The 27,353-nt window shown below is 38.6% G+C and overlaps 1 protein-coding gene across 4 annotated transcripts in view; it reads left to right on the forward strand.

The window, feature by feature from the left end:
- The first annotated feature begins 336 nt into the window (after window positions 1-336).
- Window positions 337-27,353, forward strand: part of JAKMIP1 (janus kinase and microtubule interacting protein 1) — a 155,853-nt gene continuing 128,836 nt past the window's right edge. The window contains exons 1-2 of one of the 4 annotated variants that reach the window (XM_027642642.1): window positions 343-439; window positions 1,139-1,283. The gene's annotated coding sequence lies outside the window, so the exon portion shown is untranslated. Of the gene's footprint in view, window positions 440-590; window positions 611-1,138; window positions 1,284-27,353 lie in introns of those variants that run through there. The other 3 variants (XM_027642641.1, XM_027642649.1, XM_027642643.1) reach the window with 3 other exon arrangements.

The following is a 27,353-nucleotide window of genomic DNA, read 5'->3' on the forward strand; positions in this document are numbered from 1 at the left end:
ACGGGTACATCCTCCTCATCGCTCCATGCCGGCCGTGCCCCGCACCTGCGGAACTGGGGAGGCGAGTGAGGGGACACCTGAGGTAGCCCCGCGCACACCGCCTGGTTTGCGGGGCAAGGTTCCCGGAGCAGGAGCCCCCGGGGAAGCCGCCGGTGCCGCGCTCCCGAGCATCCCGAGCATCCCGGGCGGCCGGCGCTCCCCGGCGCGGCGGCGGCGGCAGCGGGGCGGGGCTGCGGGAGGGCCCGGCCGCCACCGCCCCGAGGGCGGGCCGCCGGTGACAGCTGGGGAGGGACCCGGCGCCGGCAGCGAGGTGCGGCTGCCGGGCGGTGCTTCGCCGCCGCTCCGCTGCTCCGTCCGCATCGCCACAGCGGGTCCCTCCCGGGGAAGGAGCGGGCGAGGGCTTGGCCGGGCCCTGTCGCCCTCGTCGGCCGCGGAGTGGGTGAGTGGCGGCGGCGGGAGGCACGAGTGGGGGATGCGGAGGCGACGCGGGGAAGGGCTGGGGGGGGATGAAGGAAGGACGGACGGACGGACGGATGGACGGATGGATAGATGGATGGATAGATAGATGGATGGAGGATGCTGTCGCGCTCGGAGACTTTGGTCGTGCGAGGTGCCTGAGGGGAAAAAAAGTGCATCCTGGGGCGGGGCGAGGCCGTGTCCCGCTCCGCTCGCCCGTCCGTGCAGGTGACTCGACGGGCGAGGAAGCCCCGGGAATGACGGCCGGTCCTTGGCGGGGCTGGGCGCTGCCTGTGCCCAGGCGAGGCGAGGCGGCTTCTGCCCCGCCGGCCCCCGCCCTCCCGCAGCTCCCCCGCAGCCATCAGCGGGCCGGGGCGCGGCCGCGGAGGATCTGCCTGTGCTCCCCCATCCCCGCCGGACCCCGCGGACGGTCCCGCAGCCGCCGGGACCTGCGGCAGGTCAGGATGGCGGTGCGGAGCATCCCGGCCCCGCCGCGGCTCTGCCGCCCGCCCCCGTCCCGGGCTGTACCGGCGGTGCCGGGGGGTCCCCCAGGGCAGGCTCCGGAGCGTTACACATGCTCCTGCAAGCCGAGCCCTGCGGGCAGGGGTCTTCCAGGAGCAAACCCGAGGCCTGCCCCGGAGAACTGGCAGGATGAGGCCTTTATTTATTTTTTTTTTTGCAGGGTGCTGGCTGGCTGATATTTATATAATATCTCTGCTTAAATGTGACCTCGTCCCTAATTGGAGGCTTCCTTTCCGTTTTCTATGGCAACACTAGGGAACAGATCACTCTGGGGAGGCTGGGTGAGAGGAGTATCTGCAGACACTGTGATTTTTCTCACTTGGTTCCCCATCAAGACTGGTTTGTTCTAGTTAATGGGTGAGATTTTGAGAAAAGTTCTTTCCCTCAGCCCTTAAAGCAGTTGCTAGGCCTGCAAATCACTGAAGATTTGCAGGAGCACTAAATTAGAGAGAGGATGAAGTGGACATAGGTTTAACTAACAAGCAAGAATTATTTTTGTTAGGTATTTACAGATTATCAGTCCTTATTTACTGGTCTGACTGATGACTTCCAAGCACCACACTGCCTAATCAAACAATCCCAAGAAATTATGCAAATTTTAACGGATAGTATTTATTTATTTTAAAATGGGTACGATTATTAGAAGGAAATCTAGAAAATTTTGTAGAGTGGAAGAAAATGAGTCCCACTTCATTCCAAGATTTGTTTTGCTCCATGAGATGCTTGCCCTCTGCTTAGGACCCATCATGTGTACGCAGTAATGTCTCTTCTTACATGGTTGGTCTCACTGACAGTAAGCTTGATGTGCATATGTATTTATGCAGAAATTGGATTCTGTAATGCTTATTAGGGTCTGCTGTGTTTCATCTCTGTGAGATGCCAGCTTCTGTTTCAGGTTTTCTATGGCAAGGGGGGGAATATGCTTTGTGTTGGTTTTCCAAAGCCTGATGAAAATAAATATTTTGTGATTATAAGACACACTAATTCGTGATGCATTTAGGCAGGAAGATTTTTATAAAGACTTTTAAGTTCTGCTTATTTTCTTTTGAGATGCTGTTTTTGTTCTGCGGTAGTGTGGGGTCTTTTGAGGTTTGGGATTTTGTTTCTGGATGGGTGCAGGTGGTTAGGTTGTTAATACAAAGTGAATAGATACTTTGAAGGTTTAAGCGGAAGGGCCAAGAATCCTGGATCTTCTAGAAGAAGTGATTGTTCTTATGGGTGGAGAGGCCACTGTTTGGAGAGGTGCTCTGCAAGTTCAAGGAGGCCAGCCCTAGAACTCCTTCAATGAGACACTGGGGCCTAAGTCTGCTACAGGCTGAGATAAAAGTACTGTAAGAGGCCATTGGTGTAGAGATTTCCCTAACATATTTAAGCTCTCCTGCATTCATATAAAAGCTTTTTATTTCCATTTGCTTTTTGGAAATGCTCTGGGGAATGCTTGCTCTCCTCTTAAATGTATGTTCCTTTAGTGTCTTAGATCGTTGTTATGGGAATGCAAGAATTGGAAATAAATGAGGCTTGACTTGGGAAGAGATGCACTCTGGTAAAATGTTAATCTCAGTACACAGTGATGGAATAGAGGTTCCTCAGGATTTTTCTCTTACACATCCATCTCATTCAAGCTCACTTTTTGTTTTCCACAGTTAGTACATTTGTGTCCCCAGCACCATCTTTGTTACAGTTTATCCCTGTCAATTGCTGCTTTTAAATATTATTTGTTAGTATGTAAATGTTTATAGTTATCTTCATGTATATTTTTTTTTCTTGTGGAACATTTCAGTTAAATTATGATAGAAAATAGATGCGGGAGTAGCAAGTATATGAAGGAAAGAATTGGGCCTGGGCCATATTTCTGTACAGTGTAAGGCCAGATGGCACTGGCATAAATACATGTCAGGGAACAGAAAATATTAAAGAATGTGAGGTTGGATTGCCCCTTTGCATAGAAGCAAAGTTTGTTGTATGCTGCCTCCATCTAAGAGGAGATGTGGACAGTTACCACTGATTACTGCATCTCTATTTATCTAGTAATTTATTAATTTTGAACCAAAGTTTCTTTGCCATCAAGCAAAGAAAACGTCAAACCCTTCCTCATGTCCTTGTCTGCAATTCTTATTCTTTTTTTGCTTCAACTTTCATTAACTCTGTTCTACTTCATTTTGAAGGGACAGTATTCAACCTTAATTGCAGCTTTGTGTACTAATATGCACAAACGCATTCCATCTCTTTTGTTTTTCATTAAAAAAATTCCCTACTTAAAACAGTTGCTGACTTACAGTACTTATTGCAATGTTACTCAGCATTAGAAAGGAAAATGCTTTTATGACCATTGTTTCATAGTTTATTCACAGGTCACAATAAAATGTCATGAGTTCATGATCTAAAAAAGTGGGAGTTTTCCATCTTGAAAAGTCTTCCGCCTGCATACAAATTTTGTAACTTACTTCTGTTTAAGTTTTGCTAAGATTTTTTAAAATATAAAATGTTATCAACCCTGACTTCAGTAATAGGGAAAATGTCTACAGTAGTTCAATAAAAATGGTATAGATTTATTGTCAATGGGGCCAAATGGAAACACAGTAGTAGTTTAATTTTTTATTCAGTCTTTTTCAGTGATACTTCCATCCTTTGTACACTATTATAAATCATAGAACTTTTTTTTTAGCACAGGGAATGCTTTTGTAGGTGTTTCTTAGAGATTGCTAAAACTTGGTTGGTTACTTCCTTACTTGCCGTATTTCATCTCTTTGTTCATCTAATAAGAATGGGAGCTGAAGAGAAACTTCTGCTATGTGCTGTGTGACGTCTTCCTCTTTTTCTTTCAGCAAAACACCAGCCTCATAGATGTGTCATTTAATTCCACAGCTACCTTTGGATTTGATGCATTCCTTCGTTACCATATAGACTCTGAAACACATGCATAAATGCAAAGGAAGAGCCAAATGTATTTGGGAAGCTCGCACCTGCAGCTGTTAAGTTAGACAGGGGTGGATATGGTGCTTGATATAGTGTGAAATACAATGTGAATTTTGTTGTTTTATTTTTGGTGTTTTGTTAGGCACAGAAACTTGTAGTCACTGTGTATTGTTTTCACAATGGGAAAGTATATGTCAGTGAAGACAAAGATATAGAGTAGTAATTTCTAATTTGTCTCTCTGCATTTTCTTGGTTTTAAGAGAGAGGTGCCTAATACACGTTATATAAAAACATACTGTCTTATTAACATGGTGAATAACTTCATAAACTGAAACCAGTTTCTGGAGGTGAAAGTCTGAAAGTGAAGCAAAAATCACTTAAATGGTGAAATGTTTAGAAACAGTGAATGGACTTTTTTATACTGGTTATATCATCCTCAAAAAAGCACAGTCAACATTGTTTTGCTTTGCTTTGGCTTTATTTTGTTTTTAGTGAAAGATGCCTGAAAGGCCCTTTGTTTTGTTCTGATAAGAGAATTTTGATGTAAACATTAGCTAATTTGTTTCCTGCAGATGTTTTTAAAAATCTATATATTTAGTCTGATGGCATTCTGCAATCAGTGTAAAATTAAGAGAGGCACTATTTACCTTAACAGCCCAATGTGTATTTGTTCATGTGTTGCTTACTTGTTCCCTACTAAATGCTGAATGTAACCACAACTGTAGAGGATCAAGATGTGTCTCATAACTCTTTGAGGTTTCTGCTCTTTTTTCTTCTCACTTTTAGTACATCTTTACAACATGTTGCCCACTTTCTAGCACCCTACCTTGACAGGAAGGAAAATCAGAAAGCATGTTTTTCATATTTCTTACTGCCATTTCAACTTAACTTTCGTCTTCTTGGATAACTGACAATTGCCCTCCATTTCAGTTGTCCTTGGCAAGACATTAGTATTGAATGCTTTTAGTTGCTCTTATGAGACTGGTACCTTTCCATTCAGTACGGAAGTGTCGGTAGAGCCACCCGGCTGTATTTCACAGTTTCACTTTTGATTTGGCACTGACGCTCAGCATGTGCTGCAGATGAAATGCATGGCTTCCTGGGTGGAACCTCAATGAACCCTTTGGCTGAAGTCAACGTAGTTGCCAGCCTTTATTATGGGCACTGTCTGCATATCTCATTGCTTTGACCTTGCTGTGCAGGTGAGGAAGTGATTTTTTAATTTTCCCCCTGTGAGTATAATGGTCTCAAGTTTAATCCTAACATTATCCATTTATTTTAAGGTGAAGTGGACCAAGTGGTATGTTGGTGTAATTGAAACTGAGGTGCTATTATTGTGGTTATTACTATTTATATGGTGAGAAAAAGAGTGAGCCACTGCAGAGCAATCTTCCATGGGTTCTTTCAAAATTGCCATAATTCTCTTCTTCAACAATCAGAACAAGGAGTATCTTATCTATCTAAAATAGACCATTTTAATAAGACTTTTCAAAACGTTGTTGATTATGAGCCTGAGATTTTATCTTCTTTTTCTGTTTTCTATCTACATCAGTATCCAGCATCTGGTAGCTGTTTATTTACTGCACTGTAATGTTTCTGTTTATGCAAAAAAGTGTCCAATATTTTGCATTTCTTCTCACTATCTTGCAATTGAACTGCCACCCAAAGGTATAAGCCTTATGCTCTTGTGAACTACTGAGTCTCTGAACAAGCTTGTTATCAACATTTATACTTGTGGCAATGGGATGCATGTGTTTCCTGAGTCTAATCAGGGTACGTTTCTATGGTGGGGGTTTTACTTTGTGAGACAGTGGTTCTCATTCTATCTGAGTCCCTAAGCCGTAAATACTTCTATAATTTTGAAGTAATTCCTTCATATAGTTCTTTCTGGACTATCTGGCTGTAAACACTCTGTTGTTCCTACCAGGATGGAGACAGTGTGTTGTGTTCCTTATCTAAATTGCTTAGAAAGCAAAGATGAAACCCTAAGAACCTTTTTTCCCCATCGAGGTGTAAAGCACCACTTTCACAATGTTTTCACAATGTTTTGACCTTATGTTGATCTACTTGAGTCACATCTTGGCATTTCCTGTAGAACAGATCGTGTCTCAATCATTCATTGCTAAGCTTGTTAGGTATAGACTGTATTATAATTATACTCTGCTAATTTAGTGTAGCAGACCTTCGTTTCTTAAAAAAGAATGTGGTAATTTTCCCTCTTATATAATTTTCTGGACTCCCTGTTTTTTAAGCCAAAAAGAAAGATCTGCAAGTACATTTTATGCCACCTTCTTATACTGACATTCTTTGAGATTCACTTGTTTTAAGAAAGAGCAAGGTGATGCTCTATCTGCACTATGGTAAAAGAAAATAATTCAGCAGACCAGTGGGGATGATGGACTTAATTCTCACAAAGGCAGACTTCAGCTTCTCCGTGCAGCATAATCCTTCTCAAGATAATCATCCTTTTAGTTTTTCCATGAGGCTTTGGCCACTACCATGTAGAATGAGGAGGGAGGATGGGATGCTGTGCCCTAACACTTAGTGTCTATTCTGGTAATTCTGAGTATTTTAGTAAAGTGGCAAACTTACTAAAAACTTTAATTACATTTGCTGTAGCCTGGCTTCCTACAGAAATGAGACTTAAATGTTTCTGCTGTCTCTCAGTCTCCTATGACTAATTTTTGCATTTGATGGCCAATTTCAAACTGCATTTGTAAGAACAGTTGAAGTCTCAAAGATAAATCTGCTGCTCCAGAACTCGAGATGTATATACTTGACTGGGAAGGTTAGATGAGCATTTCTGTATTTTTAATCAAGTTTCACTGATAAATGGCATGAATTTGAATTTTTTGCTATGAGTTACCTTGAAAAGTGAGTATTTTTGGACCATTTTTTTTTTGTTCCTGACATCTCATTATGTCCCCTTATTAATGTTTTCTAGTTTGATTTGGTGATAGGGTTTTTTTGTTTACTTGATTGGTTTGACTTTTGGTGTGTCTTTGTTTGTTTATTTTTAATGGATTGCCATCATATGTTAAAATTTCTTAGGACTTTTTAGATTCTACATTCTGCCAGCTGGGAGGTCAGTGTTATTACTGCCTCTTTCAGTAAAACCCTGAAACTTTCCTGCATTCAGCTAATTGTACCAACCCTGCCTTTGTGTTAGTAATATATACTCTGTGTATATATTATTTTTTGCAGATTTTTTTTGACCACTATGTAAGGAAGCCCGAAATATTTTGAGTTTTCTTTTTCTGCTTTTTTTCTCTATCTTTTCACTGTAGCCTTTCCTAGATGACTTGTAGTCTAGAAAGTAGATGCCTATTTCTGCATCACAGAGGGGAACCATGACCACAGCCATGCTTAGATATATCTGAGCTAGATTTAGTCTGTCTATTTAGCAAGCTATTAGGAATCTAGGTATTGAGTAACAAAGCTGTGGCTTTTAAGAATAAAAACAGTAAATGCGGAGAATTTTGTGTCCAATCACAACTGTGCACTCAGAAAACACTCCAAGGATTACCATACAGCTAAATGAGTGTGCAGACAGTGTATCTGACGCACCGGGTGAAACAGAAGATTCCTGCATGCTGGCACTATAACATAATTGCATAATGATGACAGACTATGCTTTGCAAGGGGATGTATTGGAGATGTGTCTGATTTAAACAGCGTTTAAGCTCTAATCAGAGTACTTAGTGTACTTAATGTATATATTGTCCAGGAATTGACAGAGGCTAATCCTTGAAACAGCACAAAAGCAACACAGGATTTTAATTATTTGCTGTTTTCTCACACAAAGCAGAGGAATATCTAAAACCTTTAGAGGGATGTGTTCTCATATCACTTGAGGTAATAAACACTGTGCATTTCTTACAGATTTAGATCTGTAAATCTAAAATTCTGTTGGATATCAGTGAAGCAGAGCCTTAAATATCATGATTGTCAAGAATGATAATTCTCATTTGCAGAAAAAATGCCCAAAGTGTACTGCACATTTGCTCTCTCATATCCAGTTTTTTTAGATTTTGTGCATCTGATGCAAAAATGCATTGCTGTTTCAGCTGCCACAATCAGCTGTAACTGGCATGTGGAGTAAGGGAGCTGGAAAAAATCCATGGTCCTGCACTGGAATGCTGTAATTGCCAGCTCCTCACTGGGAGGTGGGACCAAATGTGTGAATCTGTCACAGCATGAAGATCTGTGGAATAACTCTCCAATTCTAGTTATTTCAGATACTCTGAAATAATTTTTATTGGTTTACAATATATTGGGAGAGGGAAGAATTAAAATGGATGTAGTGTTCTGAACTGTCTGTAAGAAAATAACTATTTCCATGGTTGGTTTTCATGTGAAAACAAGTCTGAAGAAACTGTATGGACAGTAGTTAAGTCAAGAATTCTGAGAAAGATGCAGAAGGAGATAAGCGAATTAAAAGAGTATGCTGCAGAGAAAATAAGAAAGAGTGGGCGTCTATGTAGGCAGCTTTGTTGATGTCAAAATGCTACATGTTCTTATTTTGTTGTGCTTTTTCGTGATGGAGGAGTGGATGTTCTGCACATGTCATTCTGTTTTCTGATTTTTTTTTAATGTGGAAGGAATCATTAAGTATGAGATACATTCTTTAGCAATGAAACTGCACAATGTGAAACTCTGATTTTAGTGGGGTTTGAATTAAACAAATTATTTTTTCTTTTTCTTGTTTTGTGTTGCCTGAGATACACCCCGCCCCATAGGTGATAAAACTGTTTTCAGGGCTTCTCTCTTGCAAAGGCTTTAGCTTTTTTAAGCAGAAAAGTAAGAACCCTCTTGATAATGACTGGTTTGATTCTAATCTCAGTTACAGTCTGTATAACATGTATCCATTATCCATACATCCATCAACTTTATTGCATGTGTTCTGAATTTACACTGGATGTAAATAACAACTGGTCAAGGCAGAGGGGTTCACGGTAGTAGTTGCACTCATTGTGACCGTGACCTCTGTGCATGGGAAGGGCTGCTACAGTTTTGGTGCTTTAATTATATGTATATCATTCTTTAATCTGCAGTAAAGTTTAAACGTTGGATTTTTTTCCCCAGCTTTTAGCATGGCCCATGCTGCAAGTGTTTCTGACTGATAAAACCTGCCCTGAAAAATGGGACTGTAAGTTGGTACTTGTATATATTTTAAGGATTTTAGTAGATAAATGTGACTTTGGGGCCACAGACCAAAATTTTAGTAATTGATGAAGTACTCAGACTTCTTCTATAGTATTCTATTTATATGTTAATATAAAACTAACAGAGTACTTTTATGAATTAAAATGTGAATAAATTCAATCAAGTTGTCATGTAGTTCTGAGGCTCATTAAACCTACCTGTGAATATCTGTGTCACAAAGCTTTATATCATCCATGCCTGTGTTGTTAGGACTTCGTTGGTTGTGCTTAGTTTTGTTGTCGGTTCAAGACCTAAGCCCTTCACATTTGAACTGCCCTAGAACTTCTCCCTTAGCATTTTTCAGTAAGCTTCAGTGTTTCTGGGGGGCATTAGTCTTCATTCACTGATGTGTTTGGCTTTAAACTGCGTGTGCTCTCTGAGTCTTTTCTATTTGGTGGCAGATGTCAGGCCTGGATGAAGTTTTCCAGAGGGTGGACTGATTATATAGAAGGCACTGGAGATGCACAAGCAATTCTCTGTTTGTTTCTGAACCTTGGAGTTGTCGACTGGTATGATTTTGCCAGTATTGATAATTGCTGTAGATTCTTGATAGACTGACCCTTTGGGTGCAGGACAGGTGGTATATACTTATTATATCCCAGTCCCAAGCAGATTTTGGATGACAAGAAACAATTGTGCCTTTGAAGCAGGGGAATTCTTACAGTGTATACATGCAATATTTCCCTCTCAGATGTTGTGCATTGGGTGCTGAGGTCTTCTTATCTGTTTTTGGCAAATAGGATTTAACTTTCTCTGAGTAACAGATTGTCTTTCTTAATGTTTTGAGAACCTTCTTGTTAATTTTTGCTCTAGCTTGTGAAACTGTGCTTGGCTTCAAGGTCTTTGGTGGAAACACTGCATGCCACATGCATTTAGTGGGCTGAAGACACTGTGTACAAACACTATTGGAACATGATCATGGACATTGCTGTCCTCATTTTAACTTGCTATGTAAATGGCACGTATGTTGCTCCAGAGGAAAAAAAGACCTCACTTTTTATCTTTGTAAAAGCCACTGTTATGGAGATGATAAACATTTCATCTTAAAGTAAATTTCGAGGAGATGAGACTCAGCCTGATTGTGTCCTGAATCTGTTGAAGCAAACTGCAGGCCTGTTCTCCATATGAGCTTTAGCAAGACCTCAACTTAGAGACCTGTGATACACTGGAGTTACCTTGTCTTGTGACTCTTCCCAGGTAACACATAAAATTGATTGACTGGTCAGTCAAAAGATCAGGAGCAGAGAGATGGCTTGTAACACGTGCTGAAATTCCTGAACAAGGCTTCTGTGACTATTAATAATTCCAGCTCTATGGAAAACTGTCCAGTCATTCCAGATTTGTTTCCTCTCTTTTTTCAGGTAAATGTTTTCAGTATGCTCAACTGAGATGTTATGGCTTATTGACAGCAAAACTGGTTCCCTTTGCAATCTGGTCATGCACACCCACTCACAATCCTCTGACTGCAGATCCCCTGGCTTGTTCCTGCTTTCCTCTCCTTGCCCACTTCTGTCCCTTTGAATTACAGTCAGTATACAAGACCACATGCTGTCTAGCTTGACATCTCTTTACAGAGACTTTATCCAGTCCATTAAGGACTATTTATTTCTTCAGATATTTTTAAAGCCTATCCCAGCACCATCTTCTCTGGTGTATTGAAGCTTATAGATCACATTGGAGCAAGCAGGTTTTGTGAGGCACTGGTTAGCCAATATTCTGCAATGTATTATCTAGAGTTGTTTGACTTAGGTGAGGAGGATGTCAGAGAAATGGTGCCAGCTGTGTGGCTGAAGACTTAAAGGCTGTTTAAATACACATAAACTAATAAATAGCTGAGTCCAAGAGGAATGTGGAAAATGAGTTGCCGGAAATCCTGGCTTGTAGAGCTGTAGAGTGGCACTGAACACTGTCAGCCCTTGGTTCTGTCATCTGGGCTTCAAACTCTACTGGGCAATACCTATGCAAATGTGAAAATGAAGCTTTATCCTATAATCATGGCAAGCAGAGGTTCAAACCCAGCTCTGGATCCCAGGTATCTTTTCTGCATGCTGTTAGTTCTGCTCATAAACAGCTTTGAATAAGCTTACAATATTGGTCTCAATGGGACTGTCAGGTTAAAATAATGTTTTGTTTTTAGCAATTTACAGTTTCGAGTAAATCAATTAAATATCAAAGCTTCATTACGTAAGCAATTCAATTAAATTTTGCATTTCTTTCTCTGGTTTTGTAATATTGGAGTAGACTGCTGTGGTGTTTGTGCTGAAAATCACGTAAACAATTATTTTTTTTTAATACAAGGAAGAAAAAAGAGCATTTCTAATAACACTGGGGGGCACAGGGGCCTTAACCTGCAGAATGTAGCCAGACTTGTATATTTGTGTGGTATGCCTTGGGTATACCTGTAGTGATGCTGCACAATGCAGTTCAGAATTGATGTCTACACTACTGCAACTAGCAAAGAGACAATCTGCCAGCTGGATCAGAATTTGACTCTGCTTCCATTCCTGAGTATATGTGTGGGGAATAATAGTCTCTGTGCAGAAATTTATTTCTTTTAATGCCAGGGGAATTTGATTTGCTGCTTCTGTGTTTGGAGTACTGGCTATGGAAGTATGTCAAGGAGACAAAACTATCATCCTGTTCCTGATAAGGCAGAAAGCAGTGTGCTCAAAACTGGTGGTTGTTTAGCTATCCTTCTGCCTATCCACATGACAGGAAAGGAATAAATTCTTTTGTCGTCCTTCTACATGAGATACTGAGCCAGCAGGAAAATGGCATGTTCATAGTGTTGATCTGTAAGTGGGAGCTCAACTTTGCATTTTCTAACATGGCTAAAACTCATTCTATTTTTGATAAGTAGAATTTATATTCTGATGTTTCATGTCTCCGTACAATAATCTGCATACTATTGTATACTTAGTTGATACACCTCCTCTCTTTTCTTCATAGCATGATTTCTCACTTACTGAAGTTTTCTTCCTTCTTTATTCATGAAGCACATTAGTCTCCTGTGTAACTTGAATTTAATCTTTTTCTGATGTCTGTTTCATTCTACGTTTCCTTTTTACATAATTGCTTCTTTTCTTCCACTGAGATTATCTGCCTTTGTAGGAGAGACTATACATTTCAGTCTGCACAGATCATCTTTATGTACATTTGTGTAATGCACTTTTATGAATATTCATAATGTCTTTATATTATGAATTTTTAATAATACATGTTAGTAATTAGATTCAAATTTACCCTTATAATGCCAAAGAAACATATTTTATAATGACATTACTGGTGCTAAGCATGGAATTTCTGAACTCAACATCAGCTTTTTCTTGAAGCTCATGTTATGTTGGATTACTTTAAATTTACAGAGCATTGACAGAGTGTTTTTGTTTAATGACTTTTTTCCTGAATTGCCCTTGCACTAAGAAAAGTGACCTTTTTTCTTTCTTTCTTTTTCTGTCTTTAAATAGCAAGTTACTTTTTTTCTAATTTCTGATTTTTGCTTTTAGTCAGCTTACTACTAGCTTACTACTTTGTTTTTGTCTTTGAGTGAGTGTAACCACCCTTCTAAATTTTAAATATGTTTTAAATTTTTATTCAGAGTTTGAGGCTCAGTCAACATGCTGAGTCATTGTTTAATGCCAGGTTTTCCAATAATTGTATTGTTTGCTTCTTGGACATATAGATTAGCTTTCTTGAGCTTGAGAAGAATACTAAAAGTCAGTCTTTATCAAAGCCGCATTTACAGAAAATTGTCTTTTAGACTTTCCTTCTCAATCTTTCATCCATTCGTGCAGTATCTGATCTACACAAAGCCCTAAGTGAAACGTGCTTGTGAGATGGTTCAGTGCCTGGCCCCTTTTGTGCAGTTCATCCGAATGACCAGGTCAGTGTAGGAGGATTCATGGCTCCCTCTCTCCATACTGAGCTGCATTAAAATTAATGTGTTTCATGTGAACAACCAAGCCAATACGAAATTTTCTGATAGAACAGAGTACATTATTTGTTATTGTTTTTTTTCCTGTAATCAAATTTTTTGATAAAATATTTAAGTAAAATAAATGTAAACTGTTTATCTCTGAGGCACCTCATTGTTTCCTTTGTGAAGAGCCAAATTAGTAAAAGAACTTTCCACTGGACTTTAGCTTTAGCTTTGCAGGGAAATAATTAGCATTTGAAGCCAAAATACTGTGTTTATGGTCTATTGGCCTTGTTTGGTTTTGGGAATGCCATGTCTACGTGCCTGGTATAGTTGCTGTCCTCTGAATCTTGAAATCTGTGGACCAGATATAATAACAGAGAAAGGCATCCTAGTGCCCCAGAGAAAATGTGATGATCAGAAACTACATCTCTTTGAAATGCATTTTTAATGCTTTCCCTGTATATACAGTATCAATAGACATCATGTGGAGAAAGCAACTAGTGACATTGAAATTCAAACTATCTTAATACATATATCATTTTTGCATTATGATCATTTGTTGACATGAACTTCAAGCTAACAACCTTCTAAACACAACCAAATCTAGAAACAGCAGGCACTGAAACGTGATGCAGTGACAAATTTTAATGATTATTTCTTAATTATTTCTTCTGTTTGTAGTTGGGCCTTCTTGTTTCCTACATTGCTGTTTTGCATTTCATGCTGTGCTTGATTTCAAACAGTACTATGATTGTATTTGGCAAGGTGTTTACAGTAGATGAATTGGGTCAAAAAGCGTGTTCTGAACAGCTTCTTCCTTTTCCCTGCTCCTTTTACCATCTAATGCGTTGCTTTTTGCACACACCTTTTGTCACTACAGCTGTCTTTCAGCACGAAGGAGTGAACTAAACTGCTCTTAGCATTTCATTAATGCCACTTTGGATCAGTGGGCAGATGTTGCGGAGTGACCGGCACTTGCCCCAGCCCCCGCTGATCCCCACGTTCCATATGTGCCTGCGAGGCAGGTGGCTGGATGCAGGACTCTCAGCTGGGGAAGCTGGACTCACAGCTGGGGGAGCCTGACTCTCAGCGGATGCTCTCTAAAAGATGAAGACGTTTCTAAGATGGATGAGCATTCTTGTCGGAAGGTTTTCAAGGCAAAAAGAGGCCACTGTGGTAATAACTCACTTAACATATGATTTGAGTCCTGAAGCGTCTTTCAGTAATTTCTGCCTGTGTTCATTGACTTGTAAATGTAGGCATCTGCTCTCTCTGTGAATGCTCTAGTGTCAAAAAACTTATCAATTTCTTTACTTATCTAATTCCATTGACTAGTTATTCCCCTGCCTCAGGAATCTCTTCTTAGTAACGCTGACTATGGATGTGTAGCAAATACAATGCAAATAAAGATAAAGCTTTTGTGTTATAAATATGAGCTAAATTAGGCAGAAGTTTATTTTTAGGTTACTGATTATATTGATGATCACCGTGTTTAACAAGAGTGTTCTTTGTGCTGTGCAGCAATTTTTACAATGAAATTGTACTCTCATCATTGAGTTGACATGAAAGAGCAGGGAACTTGCTGGCAGGCATATCTGGGTTAGGCTGCAGTAACTCATTAGAAGCTCCTAAAGTAGGATTACATAAATGAGACCCTATCTTCTCAGGTTAAATATAGTTCTGTAGTTTAATCTAATATGTGGCTGCCATAAAGACTAGGTTGACTGGCAGTAGTAGCCTGATTTATCCACCTTTTCAGTGCTATGCTTAAAACCAAGACAATAAAAACATAAATAAAATTCACAGGTGAGTCTTTAATGGACTTCATTGTGAATTTATTGCTGTTATTTAGGTTATCTTGTTTTAAATGAAAATATTAATTAGCTAGTCAGGTTGGAATAAACTTGAAATACATACATCACACTTTTCAGTAATCTATTTTTTCTTTAATCACGTTATAAAAAAAATTTCTTACTTTTACTGGATTAGGCTATAGTCTTGAAGGGTGCTTCAGCAAAAGTACAGATTGAGTTAGTTATAAAAATCTACAAAATGAAATGTATAATTTTGTATTATATCATAATTCCAAAGAAGTAAAGGAAATGTATTCCATATATAGGCCTCTTTTTTCGAACTGCTAGATCTACATTAAAATTATGAACTGAGCCATGAACTCCTAGAAGCAGTGTTCCTTAGTAAGATGTTGAGTATTATTTTATTTTATATTATTGCTCTATACTTGTATAATTATTTATAAGCACCATTTTCTAGAGACATTATCCATCACTTCCACTTTCCATTCAAGAGGTTGAAAAAAACCCCTAGGCAAAACAAAACAAAATCCAAAAATGCTCTTTTCCTAACATGAGAGTTCAAGTAAGTTTTAAATATCTTTATTTCTCTTGACCTGCAGTCAAAAAATGAATTTTTTTTCATATAGTTGGCAGGATGCATATTTGTGTGTGTTTATTTATATGGGCCTGTATATATTACTGGTTATACACAGTAGTCACATGGATTGAAAAGATTCTTGCCAGTGCTTTGATTTAACCTTTTGGTCTTAAAAAGCCTGTTGTTGGCACTGTGATGTTTGTTCTGACAGCATGAGTATGAATTAGCTGCTGGGTGAGCTGTCGGGGCTCTGAGCAACCTGGTCTAGTGGAAGGTGTCCCTGCCTGTGGCAGATGACCTTTAGGGTCCCTTCCAATCCAAACCAATCTGTGATTCTGAGCAGCACCACATTTCATGGTGCTGAACTCTTCAACTTCTGCCTGTTACACCATGAGCTGCATTTCTTAGTGTAGCATTGCATTTTATCTGTGAACATGTGGGGGCACACCAGGGGTAAGGTTATGTTCTGTTCCAAATAGGAAGCCACTGCCATGTCTGCTGGAGGTGCACCTGCACATCTAGAACTGAGCACGGTCTGGCATGAGTGAAAGCCTTAGCTGAAGACGTGAAGAGCATAATTCATATTCATAATGGCTGTTGAATTTTTTTTTTCTCAGATAAACTTGTACAAGTGTGATAAGGTCATGCCATGTCCACCAAGTACAGTCTAGTTACAAGTTCAAGTTATAGTAGTAAACTTATTTTTTAAAAAAACAAATCTGTGAATAGCTGGGAATCTCAGTCTTACTTTTAATTCACTGCTGCAGCAGCAAATTTCCTGGATTTACTATGTTGTTGCATTCTAAACAGAGGCTTTACATTAGCAAGTTAGTGAGGACACAAAACAGTTATTTTCACACTCTTCATTTTAATAATGAAAAAGAAATTATTTATTGGCCTTAAGTTTTAATTTTAAAGACTAGGAGCTGTAGAAGTTGTACTTGGTATGCGTGGAATAAACCAAATTCTCACAGGAGGATTTCCTTTAGAAATACCTCACTGTTGTTACGACAGTCTTCTAAAGACAGAAGTAAATTTACTTCATGCATTATAAATGTAAAAAGCAAGGGCTTTTGTAAGTAATGCAGTTACAAACCAGTGGTAGGACTGCTTCTTATTAGCTTACACATTGCTTGTAAGTTTGTCAATATTGCAGTTTATTACTCTCTTCACCACATCATATGAGACAAATTTTTGACTGATAAATGTTTTTGGGGTACCTCTGGGTTTTTCTGGTGAAGGGAGCTGAGATATCTTAGAACAATAGTAAGAAAATATGCCTCTCTGCTAAATAATAATGAGAATTTAGTACTTGAGATCAAGAGCACCTTGAAATAAGGTATTTTCAGTAGAGCTTTTCTAAATATAGTATCCAATATAAGTGCTGGGGAAAATGTGGGGTATTTTAAAACTTGTAGGGGAAAAATATACTTGGTTATTGCAACAAATTCTGTTTCCATTGACTCTAAGCTACTTTTTTAATCCTCAGCTGTAAGGAAAAAAACCGCCCATGAAAGCAACAGCAAAAAAACCCAAACAAAAAAACCTCCCCATAACCCCCCAAAAACACAAACAACCAAAAAAAAACCCCTGAAAAATTGAAAGGTTTTATTATAAAATATTTTTTTACAAACACTTTTTAATTAAAATTGATTTCCTTATTTTTCCTCTTTTTTTTTTTTTTTAATTATTTTGCCAGGCACAGAGCAGCATTTGGGAAGGACTTCTAGTTAACCAGTAGATTTTAAACAATCTTGGCTTTTCGTTTGCTTCACAGAAAAAAACTTCTTAGATTGCATCTAAAAATACAGCTAATACTTCCTTAGCTTCCTCTTAAATTTTAGTTCTTTGGAACAAGGACTACCCTATACTATTAATTCTATCTTTGTTGTCAAGGCAAGAAATGTGATAATGCATCCAGTATGTTCTAGCATGTGTTAAAAGTATTGTGGACAGGCAGCATATGCTTTAACAAGATGTGGCTTTGCTGGTTTGAGTCTGTCTCTCCTTGAGCTTTTTATCTGCACCAGCTTAAGTTGCGTTTTTTCATCTGGACGAGACTCTTACAGTTTTTTAACAGCTGTGTTTTTGATCCCTAGATGAAGACAGCAACTTTGTGTGACAAGCAGTCCCATTTTCCGCTAGGTTCTCCTTGCATTTCTGGAATTTCAAGCAATAATGACTGTTAATGTTATAAATAAATTACTTTGTCCAGATTAACTTTGAAATTGATTGTTTTTCAACTCGCACAGTAACTGATCTCTCCTTAGAGGGTCTATGTTTAGTACTTTGATAGATGCTCTAGAAATAAGTACTGTAATAACAAAATTATTGTCAGACAAATTTTAATTTTGGAGTATGCAAATGAACACAAATTGCCCTCTACTGTCTGTAAGGAATTCAGCATCTTTCTTACTATCAAGATGTTTTGCAGGTGTTACTATAAAAATAGCTTCTATGAGAAGTCAGTTTACCTAATCTACATTTTAAATTACTTGGAGTACAATATTTGCCTGAAATGTGACCCATGCCTTATAATTAGGATTGTACGTTCACAAGTTTCATATTTAAGTTAGAAAATGTGGAGAGGAGCTGTAAGAGAGTGGTTTGTAAGGTCAGCAGTGACAGGGCAGCTGTAATTCTGTCTGGAATTTCCCAGGCAGAAGAATGTGCAGATGCGCTGCGTTAAATTGCCATTGCCTGCCCTAGGTGGTTACTAAATGCATCAGATTTATTGTTTTCATGGGCAGTAACTTCTATTTCTTAGAAGTCTTGGCTTGCTCACTATGCTTCACATATGTATAGAGCTTTGGTCCAGATTTTTTTTATATTATTGGCAAATACGCAAATTCTTTCTAAGCAGGAAAACTAAAAATGTTCAGGTAAAATCCAGGTCACTGCTGCCTTGCATCGTGTTTTCTGCCTCTAGTTTTGAATGGTCCTTGCTGTGAGAAAGACCTCCTCTAATGCTTTGTGCTGACTGTTTCATATCTGTGTCTTGCTCTTGCTGGTGATGCCACACCTAGAATTTCACTGAATTGGAGCACTTATGAACAGCATTTTATTAGTGTGAAGCAAATTTTATTTACATATTTGGTTATGAATCCCTCTCTCAAGATCATTAAATAACACCTGTGTTCATCTAATTTTTTTGCTAAGAAGACTGCTCACGGTGTTGCTCCACATTATTTTCTGATGTCGGATTATGTGATAGTTGTAAATATAGTGGGTCAGTGGGCACGCATGGATTCTGGCTTTGTGGATTTGTTTTCCCCTCACCTAAAACCAAGCAGGATACTCTTTGTTAAAATTCCTAGATCACAGTGATTTTATTGAACCAGAGAGAAAGAAAAGCAATATTACAGCATGGACATAGTCCTGTGATTTATCTAAAAGCATGAGTGACAAAAAGAGCAGCAACTGAAATGTGTAATGGGCTTAGCATTGTCCGTGTTACCTTTGTAGCATGCTGTCATTGCTCTGCAGCTTCCAACACATTTTTGCGGAACTACCCTATGGAGTTTGCACCAATGCAGTGTGTTTCTCCATTGTCATCCTGAATTCCTTCTTCCCTCTGCTACCGTTCTTTTTTTTATGATACTTTTCAAAAAAGCAACCATCCTTTCTCTTCTGTATTACTTTTACGTTTTGAATTTCCACGCCTCTGAGCCAGAAGTTAGGAGACGTGCTGTTATTTATGCATGCTCTGTTCTCAGCTGACTCTGGGTTGGTACCTGTGCTGCCGTTGGAGGCGGGACACTGTACTGGATGGGGCTGGTGGTTCTTAGCAGCACAAGATTTTTTGGTGTTCGTGTAGTGCTTAGGAGGGGCCATCTACAAGTCTTGGGTATAGTACACACATTGATGGCTGATTTTAGTGGACTCATACGAATATGTGGAGTCACAGGAATAAATGAGATAAATTAAGGTGCAATTATAAGGTGGAAAGGGAGACCACAGGCCATGCTATAAAAATAACAATAATATTAAACTTAAAACAAAAATTGAGTGGGGAAGGACCTATGTCTTGGAAAAGCTCAAAGAAAAGGCAGTTTTAAAACTCTTCTATAACTCTTCATAACCAAACAATTTCTTCTTCCTCTGGAGTACTAAAACTTTGCTCATAACCTGTGCTCAGTATCTCACAGCTGGCTTCCATTCTCTGCCCTGTGCTCTCAAGTTGCAGCTTCCCATTTGCTTCCTGTTTCCGGAGAAGGAAACCATCTCATAGTAATGTCTTGATTAGGATCTTTTTTAGTTTATCTTTTCAGAAGGGTATAAAATAAAACAAGTTTAATTTTTTAAAGATCTCTTCTGAGACACAACTTGTCTTTTTCTGATCTATTTTACTTAGCACTAGCATCTGCCCATTTCTGTCCTTATTATATCATATCAAGTCATATCATTGCTTTTTCAAATGTGTTTTCAGTTTTCTTTTATATTATTCTATAAAGGACTTGCAGGTATTGGAAAATCCAACAGTATGTGCAGAATATTTTTCAGTGCCCAAATAAATTAGATTGTTCCTCTCTCCTTAATCCCTCCTCTCTTTAAAAATCTCTGTAGTGTTTCTAACAAAACGTTCAAAGTCTGATAACAGTGGAAATTCTTGGAATTCTCTGTACCACTTTAGATTTAAAAATCCTTTTTCCAAATGCATCCATTTGCTGCAAATATAAAGGGATGAGGATACAGAGTTAGCAATGTTTTGGAACAGGGAGTAAATTAAATAGTCTTAATTTATTTCTCCAAACAAAAATGATTAATAGAAAACGCTGCCTTTTAGGCAGGAACTCTATGTAAAATCAAAATAACATCAATGTCAGTCCTTGGGTCTGTTTTCAACAAGCTGTAAAGTACAATTAATTGCATTTCTCATAATTTTTTACAGCTATGTCTCATTTTATACTTTCAGCTAGATCACTATGAGTGTTTACAAATAGCTGGAAAAAATGATCACATCTATTTGGCCATGTGTTTTTAAATTTAAAAAAAACTCTTATGGACTCTAGGATATAAAATCTCGTTAGATGTTTAGTAGGCAGAAGTGAATGAAAAAGCTGGAAGCGGGCTACTGATACAGTTTAGGTCTTAATTTCATAAGTTTTGGAAGTCAACACTGCAATTGAATGAGGTTTTCCAACTCCCCTGCCATACCCAACTTCTTTTTATTTTACCAATCTCTCCTTTGTGCTGGCTCCAGCATTTTTTAGATTATGAGATGAATTGGCTCAGAGAGAGTGATAAATGTTAAAGATATGGAGAATGGAAAATGCCTCACTTTTAGCTTGAATTGGTTCTCTCTTTTGGCTTACCACAGCTGTGCTGGCTCAATCTAGGGATAAAAATATTTCTCCTTAAGGTTTACGTTGGCTTAAAGTGTCCATGAAACTATGGCCTTAATTTCAGCATGTAGCATGAGGAGTATCAGTGTGCATCCTTCTAGGGATTGCCTCTGATAGTGCTAACCAGAAACTTCTCCCAGGATGATATTTTCTTCAGGTATATGATTCAGCACTCATCTTTTGTATCCTTTTTTGTGCTGTTCCTAATGACAGCTATGTCCAAGAGCAACAGGGACACGAGTGACCTAATCACTGGTGCTCCACATCTGCCCTTGCTAAGTTTAATCATTTTCACTGCATCTGTGCTGAATTCTGTGACAAGTGTTTGCTTCTGTAAAGTCAAGATCAGTGATAGGGTGCTGGGCCTGACTGTCTGTGTGCAGCAACAACACCGGGCCATCCTTACACAACCTGGAAGGAGGTTGGAGCCAGGTGGGGGTTGGTTGGTCTCTTCTCCCAGGCAGCTATCAGTAAGACAAGAGGGCATGGTCTTAAGCTCTGCCAGGGAGGTTTAGGTTAGATATTAGGAAGAAATTCTTTGCAGAGAGGGTAATCAGGTATTGGAATGGGCTGCCCAGGGAAGTGGTGGATTCTCCATCCCTGGAGGTTTTTAAGGTGAGACTGGATGTGGCACTTAGTGCCATGGTCTAGTAACTATGGTGGTAGTGGATCAAAGGTTGGACTTGATGATCTCAAAGGTCCTTTCCAACCTGGCTGATTCTATGATTCTGTGATTCTATGAACCACCAGTAGGTGCTGGTCTAGTGAGGAGGTAGGGAAAGCATGCACAAAGACATTGAGTTATGCAGATCTAAAGGTGAAATTCTTGATGTGTCTGCATAGTAACTTCCACTTTGGAAGAGTCTGAGTTTGTGTGTCCGTAGCTCAGGTGTTAAATTTTTCCAAGTTATAGTAGAGACTTTATTGCTAAACAAATCACTGTTCACCAGCCTTAAAATTAATCTGTGTTCCCAAATGGGACGAAGTCAGTAGTTGCTTCTTAGTGAAGTATGATGGCAAATTGGTTGCCTTAAGAAATGCAATTACTGGGTTTTTTCTCATAAATACCATCAGAGGAAGAGGTAGTAGAGTCCTTTTCTGTGCCTGTAGAAGTCTTTTGTTCAAATCAGAACTAACCCTCATAAAAAACATTACTGGATGCCAGTTTTCTATTGAAACTAGGTCACTTTGTATAAAATAATTAAAGATTTATTGGTCCTTAGGGAAGGACCTAGATCTCTAGACTAATGTTTGAGGCCCTCAGTGGAGAAAAATGAATCAGTGATTTGCTGGGCAAACATTGCAATCATTACAATTGTGTGAAGGGTAGTTAGAACATGGTCTTTCAATTTCATATAAAGTTAAAAAAATTGATACCTGCTTTATTTTTTAAGAAAAGGCCATGGAGAATTGAACTACAAAAGAGGATTTAGAGCTATATTAAGTGGAGATACCTGCCTTAGGAAATCTTAGTCACAGAAATACAGCTTATTGCCTGTTTTCTGCTGAGGATTGTATAGGGAGGAAAAAAGTGAACTTTCCCATTTATTCTGCGGGCAGAGGAATGACCAGAGGCTGCATATTCTGTATGTTTTCTGGTGCTGCAATTGCCAAAACCCTCTGCGGATCTACCCTGAAATCATTAATTTCAAATTATGCAAGACAATCACCATTATCACATGGTGCACCTTCCAGCAGTTCAGTGTGCTGCCACCTCAAATATTAACAATAACCTTGAAATTAGAAGCCATGTCTATTTTTCTTCCTTCTCAGTAGCAACTCTGGACATTGTTGGAAACCTTTACTATTTATCTCTGAAATCTGCTTAAATGACAGTAAATTGAATGCAGGGAGTACTGATGACCTAAGATGTTTGTTCACTTTTGGCTGATCTGAATTCTCTGGGCAATTGGTGTTGTCCAGAAAAATTGAAGTCGTTACCCAGTGTGCAACAAGCCATTAATCACACACTTAAGAGACACTGATTATTTATTTCATAGTTGCACAAGCCTGGGTGCTAGGAGGTATTCCACAAATCAAGCACCCCAACTATTTTTACTATTTATGCATGTTAGCAAAGAAAGGCATTAATGTTCACTGGCTACAAGATACACAGTTCTGTTATTAGTTAGCATTCTATCTTCTATTGGTTAACAATTCTCTCGAGTCTCATGCTAATTAGTCCACATGTTCAGTCTTTCTCTTCTTTTGGGTTGGTGGGTTTCTTGAATCAGTGGTCCATGAGTCAGTGGGCCTCCAACTCCCCCTGTCAGAATTACCTTTTACCTAGTTGGAGCTAATTCAGCACTGTTGCTGAGTTGTCTTTATTAGTTTCTTCCTTATCTTGTGAGTTCTGCCAAACGTCCTTGTGGCCTGTAAATTCTGCATTCTTTATGTCCACTATCAGTGGTATATCTTTCTTCCCAGGCTTTGTTAACCTCCCCCTAGGTCTGAGAGCATTGAAACATGTTGAGCCCTAAACCTTAACAATGCAATTCTACCGACAAGTAATTTGTCTTTCTAACACCTGGACATCGCTTACAGCTTGCTGCTTGGCTGTTCTCTGTTTCATGGATTAAATCTCCTTTCTTGTTATTCAGGCTTGAAACTATACAAAATGTATGAAGTATACAAAGATCAAACATCAAAGAAGATGCTTTCTTAAGAAAATTTTTACATATTCCACGTTTTGCAACATTGGAATAGCAGAGCCACAATTAAAACAAAACATCATGAGTCATATCAAGGAATGGTAAAAAGTTTAATGGCAGATTCTTTATCAAGTACTCCTCATTCATTCATTAATTTATTTGAAGTGTTTCACGATAACCATATTTAAAAAGGCAGTCTGCTAAGTGACAGCAGTTGTTGGTGGTTCTCAACTGCAGCAGAACCCCAGCAAGTAAAACAAAGCAGTGTGACACTGACTATTAAAAAGAGAGGACTTGATGCTATCACAGATTGTAAAGTTTTCTTATTGCTCTGAACAGTGAACCAATTAATTTTTTTTTGGTACCTATGTACATGAGTATCAAATATTTTCTCTGTGTGCATGAAATAATTTATTTTAGGATTGTTTTGGAAGGCTTTATTTTCCCCTCTAGTTGGGAACATCTCACTTTTTTACCCACAAAGCTTGTTGCCCCAGTTGAGTAAATAATTTGAATTAGCTTTCTGAAATGCAGAAAAACAGTAAATGAAATGCCTTCCAGGTGACAGTAAAATACATTCTCTGAGCATATAAATATAGCATTTTCTGGTATTCTAACACTCCTTTCCTTTGCAGACCTATACTCTCTTCAGTTTTATCTTGCTGTATCATTTAATGACTGTTAGAATAATACTTCTCCTTTCTCCTCCTTAATATGTCTTTCTGTAGGCAGACAGTGTACAGAGCAGTGGTAGGCAGAAGCAATGCTGCGATGCAGTTCTCTCCTAGTCTGGTGTAGGCAGCCAAGTATCTCTGGAGTCCATTGGAAAGCAGGGCAGGACTTGCAAGTTAATGCATGTAGCTGGGAATGCCATACAGTCAGGGCATCTCCACGAAACTAGCACATCTATTTATGCAAGGCTTTCCTGATACTTTGTGTTGTCAGGAAGGCAAAAACTGTTCTGTTTATGTCAATGTACCAAGCAAAGCAGACTTTCTGCAGAATGATAAATGACAGGTTTTTAATATTTATTGACACAACTGCATTAATGCTGTTGCTGAAGGAATGAAAATAATTATTTTTAATTTTTTAAAATGAAATCACATTATGAAGTAGCAGGACTTCATTTAAAGAGGAAAGATTATATCATGTTACTTCTTATACTACTTATTCATTCATTTGGCACATTGTTATTTTGATTTTAAACTTTTTCCAAAGGGTAAGTTCTTGGTATTTAGTCATGAGTATATACACATCTTTGTCCCATACTGATACATTTTACTCTTGATCTACACCTATGCAGGAGAGAGTATCTTCTGATCTGATGACATTCTGACAGAGTAGTAAGGTCTCAGGCTTTACAAACAGATACATAGATTAGCATTTTTAAAAACTGCTAAAGAGCTCTGTACTCTGGTACACTGATGAATAGTATACGTTGGTGAACATTTATGAATACTATAATTTACAAGGAAGAAACAAATGAGGATGTTTTTTGTTCTGTACTTTACTTGAGTTTGAAGGACAGTTTGTGCAAGTATACAAATTCTGTGACAATGAAACATTTTAGCTAAGTAGTGTAGCCCTTCTATTTCATAACACAAAAATTTCATAGTGATTTTAGAAGTTGGTTTTATAAGGCAAATAAAATATTTTCTTCATTATTTTTTCAAGATAATAAATAAATATACATTTGGATTTGTTAAGGCATTTTATATAAGGGGTATGGCTTTTAAATTGAAAGAGGGTAGATTCAGACTAGATATAATTAAGTATTTTTTTTTACAATGAGGGTGGTGAAACACTGGTACTGGGTGCCAAGAGAGGCAGTAGATGCCCCATCCCTGGAAACATTCAAGGCTGAATTGGATGGGGCTTTGAGCCACTTGGTCTAGTTGAAGATGGCCCTGCTCATTGCTGGAGGATTGGACTAAATTATGTTTAAGGATCTCTTCCAACCCAAACTGTTTTCTGTGATGCACAGTGTTACTCCCTAGTGTATACTCCATTCTGTACCCAACAGCACCTAGCAAAAACCAAAATGAAAGAAGGAAAACAGTATTTTGTTCATCTGACTGCATTATCTCCTCCTAATATTTTTAAGTTTCCTAATTATCTGCCCAATACCTTTACATCTGTTACATATTTTCACATCTCTTCAGTTTGTGAAGAAATAAACTACCTCCTGAGATAAAACTTGAGTCAGATATTCCATTTAATTCTTAAATGGACTGTGTTGTAGATGCCCTTGCATAATGCCCTTGGGTCTAGTAGTAGCTGCTTGTTTCTCTGGAGTTGTATAACAGGAAAGTTTGTCCCAGATAGCAAATGATTCCAGGCATATTTACTTCTACCAGGGTTGGACTGGATTTGTTTTCTTCAAAACACTATTTTTTTAAAAATAACTTTGATATTCTTGAAAAGCATAGTGCAGCTTTACAGCGTGGTTCTGGTGGGCCTCAGACTGAGTCAAAAAGTTGTAATCCAACATGGTTCCGTGTTCATGTCAGTCACTGAGTGCTCTGAGATGCAGCAGGGTTTCAGTTTCAGTTCATGGTGCTCACCAAGAATGAAACACGGGCTGTTCCATAAATGAATGAAATGCAATTCGCTCTTCTGCCAGAAAGTGCTCCTTTCTTGTTTTAAAGATAATTCAAAGAAAAGCACCATTTCCAAATATTTTTTCCTCCAAATATATGTGTATCCTAATAGTTCAGATAACTTCACAGTCTGATCATCTGACTGTAATCACAGTGTTTTGCTGACAGATTTCTAAGCTTCTTAGTCACCTTGCAGATGAACAACCAGATCTAAAATTTATATTTTCTAGAAATGTGGAAGGGTTGATTTCTCTTAAATAGTGCTTCAGATGAAATGAAGTTTGACTATGTTTAAAACCAGCAAAATCCAGCTGCTCTGAATTTCCTCTGCAAATTTTTAGAGTTCTACAATTACACTTATTTTGTTCTTTACAGGGCAACAAACTATGGTAGAAGTCAATAGCAAAGTTCTTAATGTTCTTGATGGAGCCAGGAAGTTAATAAAATTATTCGAGTCATGATCTGTATACTGTCCAAAGGCAGAAGCATAGCCAGAATAGAAAATAGTGTCTTCAATAGTCTCTTTCTCCTATCTGGATTATGTGTATCTGTAAGAAAATTTCAAATTAAAAAGAGAAGCATTGTGAATCAAGTGTTTGGTTTCTAAATATCATTTACTGTAGGAATTCAGTTACTTATTGTAATTACCAATATGATTTTTTGTGGTAAAGGACTGTTTTTTACTTCCCAATAGGAATTATTTTTCTTTTTAAAAGATGCATTTGATAAGAAGAAAATCACTTTACATAAATGCTGTATTGTAATTCTGCTTTTATAACCCATTACCATTTAAGTGTTTCATTTTTTACAGTCAGGGAGTACTTACTTTTTTACTTCTCCTGCACTTTAAAAACATTAGCATGGATTATGTTCTACTGGAATACTAATGAAGGCTTTTTTGGGAGGAGGGTTGTGGGGTGTGGCAGTAGTCCATTCTGCATCTCAACTGCATACTGCTGTTCAAGAACGAGTTGCTGTAAAAGTGTGTGGTGTTTTTGTAGTACTAAGGTATTGGCAGGATTTTACACTTGTCATCTCAGTTGACTTTTGAGAGGGTTAGGAAAGGTTCGAGGGACATGACATTGGTAATGCCAAGGTCAGTAAAGTGCATCTTTTATCCTGACACACTGGCAATACCAGACTAGAGAACTGCTCATGACTCACCTTCTCTGAGAGAATTGCTCTTTCTAGTACATGTAATAATCCTAATTTGTTTGGACAGAGGGTGTCTGATGATAACCCAGGGTGCTTCTCAGGATTTCATCAGATTAATTCACAGTTACAGGAAGCTCAAAGAGGCTTCCCGCTTGTCCTGTCATACGTGAACTGTTCGACTACGCGGGCAAAT

Source organism: Corapipo altera, unplaced genomic scaffold (genome assembly GCF_003945725.1).
Source record: "Corapipo altera isolate COAL_440 unplaced genomic scaffold, ASM394572v1 22, whole genome shotgun sequence".
Lineage (NCBI taxonomy): Eukaryota > Metazoa > Chordata > Aves > Passeriformes > Pipridae > Corapipo > Corapipo altera.